Genomic DNA, 2,928 nt, shown 5'->3' with positions numbered 1-2,928 from the left:
GCCTACATAAGAATTATAACCACTTTATAACAGCTGCCATGAGGTGTCATGATGCACTGAACAATGACCATCACCACTCAGTGCATCATGACACCTTACGATAGCTGTTATGAAGTGGTCATAATCTTTATGAATGCCTATGCCAATACTTATGACACATTATGTAGTGCTTATAAAGGTGTTATGAGTGCTACATAAGACCCACTTCAAGTAAAGTGTTACCAAACTATTATTGTATAATGCTCTGCACTGTATCAATAAAGGAAAAATAAATCATAATAATAATAATAGTAATAATTATGAAAAAAAAAGACAAACTGAAATATTTTAATGTTTTTCTTTTTTTTTTGTTGCTTCTGTTTGGAATCCAGTAGGAATGCCTATGAATCAACAACATGTCGCAAATAAAACCAAACCAAAATACCCATTTTTTTTTCCTTGGGTAAAATGAATTGACCTTATTTCTAATTCTTAATGACCTGAGGAAGGTTAAGCTACTGTAGATTTAAGGGCAACTCTGTGAAGCAGAGTTAATTACAATGATAAGATAAATTTAAAAAAAACAGGAGCAGCTGCTGTTTTTATAATTAACAGATGCTCAATGCAACCGTGGCAGCAGAGAGAAGCAGGTGAAAGGTCACACTCTAACAACTACCATTTGCTTCTTGTATTACATTTAAAAAAAACCCTCTTCATCCCTCACTTCCACAGCTGGAACCCAAATCACGTTAATTCCGATTGCTTTGCGCAATTAACAAAGCTGATGCTAGTTCCTCGTCTTAGCGCAGTCCCGAAAGACGATGTTGCGATCAATCACATTTCAGACAGACAAGAGGTCTTCGATGTTGTAGGGAGACACATCATTATGAAACCTCTTTCTGACCTTTTTGGAAATCACTGGTCCACAATGACAGGAGAGGAGGTGCTATCGAGGCCCAGGAGACAGCACAGCCATTGGATTAAAAAAAACATCTGCACCAATTTTCCATCACGTTTCTGTACGTTACTTTCAAGATGAAACAAGAAATTATGAATACCAGTGAATACCAACACCAATGCAGTAAGTATGTATATGAGACACTGGAACGGAAGGAGGTGTGGCTAAAGGCATCACATGTTGAATGAAGCAAAGGGTGGGAGGTTTTACCGCGGGGGTCTGCTATGTCCTGTAAAAAAAAGAGACAGCTCATATCTATTGCTATCATTCATCATGCCAAATCGCAGAGAAGATGACTGGGAAAAAATAAAGCGGTGGAGATATCTGAAGAGCATCAGCATACATTAACCTCTCTCTCTCCATTTCTCTCTCTCTCTCTCTTTCTCTCTCAATTCAATTCGCTTTATTGGCATGACAAATTTGTACATTTGTATTGTCAAAGCTTGTAAGATACATGGCAATGTATAAATAAATAAAAATAAATTACTCCCTTTCACTTAAACTGTAGCTACGGCCTGACAATTAATAAAACCATTTGACATTTCCGTGGTCATGAAACAAGCACATTTCCCACCAGATCCCATAAAGACATTCATGTGGCCACTCAGGATCATCAGTCTGTCCATAATCCCTGTAAATTAATTATAACTGTGCATACAGGGATTATGGACAGACTGATGATCCTGCACTTGGCTCACGATTCCATACAATACCACAGGATCGAACGGAGAAATACATTTGCACTCAAATTCCGGTCTTGAAGTTGCCTCGTCACCAAGCGCTAATGGAAACACAAATGAGGATGAGAATCCATTTCATTGCAGCTGCAATTGATGCACCAGAATTGGCCCAGAGTATCCTCATCAAAAGCTCAAACTTTATCATTGTCCAGATATGAGCTCCAGATGGAGAAATAACACACACACACACACAAAACTCCTAAAACATAAATTGCTTTTACGACAGAAATGAAAGATGCAATGATAACTACATTTTTGTAAAAGGTTCTCTGGCTCAACGTTTCAAATATCTTACCGTGGGTTTATTTTTAAACATCTACAGAAGAAGAAAAAAAGGACCACTTTCAAATTTTGTTTTTGCGGTTGTAATGTCAGGAAAAATACAAGCAATAGGAAAGCAGAACAAATAACAGCAATCACACAAATCAAGGCCAATAGGAATAGCAAATATTCGTGCCAAAAATAAAATCACAAACCATGACTGCATAGTCATCTTATAATAGAAAAAAACAGAGAACAGTAGTTACTCAGTATATGTGTAATTGCGTATATATACATACATTCCTACACAACTCTTAATGGTGGAAGATGTATAGGTGAGGTAGGTAGGAGGCACTATTCCCTCCAGCAAATACAATTCCAATGTCCCAGCACAGGTAAGGGGCACTGAGTTGTGGAAGGTAACCTCCCTTGGAAAAAATGCGTTAAACCCAAGCCCTGGCTGTGGATTCTAAAATTCCCATGAGCCTTTGAGTGCTGTCCTTGGAGGTCTGGTGAAATCCCCGCAAAACTGGCTCTGGTCATCTGGCCTCCTGCTCATCCCCCCCTTTCATTCCCAACGCCATCACTGCAGCAGAGAGCTCAGCACTCAGTTGACTTGCCTGCAAAAATAACAATAAATAAAATGAAGTTCATTGCCAATATGACAGATGCCTTTAATGAGTGGTGTTAATTAGTTTTTTTTTTCTTCTTCTCTCCATATCATCTTATTTTGGCAGCAGATGAAGCAGGAGAAACTTTTCCATCGCTATGGGTCCGTCATTGCCCAGAGAGACATAGAGATAAAAGCTGTTGTTCAGTCCCGCCGAAGATGGGAATTTGCAACTTGTTCTTGCATAAGAGGGCAGACATGACGGGGGCAAAAGTAGCACCTATTTCGGGTGACTGGATTATGAAAATTTAACTCCAGCAGAAAGCCTGAATTAATTTAAGAATGCATTTGGCATGATTGCTGCAAATCTATGCCCAGAA

This window comes from Anguilla anguilla, chromosome 17 (assembly GCF_013347855.1).
Source record: "Anguilla anguilla isolate fAngAng1 chromosome 17, fAngAng1.pri, whole genome shotgun sequence".
NCBI classification, from domain to species: Eukaryota; Metazoa; Chordata; class Actinopteri; order Anguilliformes; family Anguillidae; genus Anguilla; species Anguilla anguilla.
Note: the sequence above shows the minus strand (reverse complement) of the source record.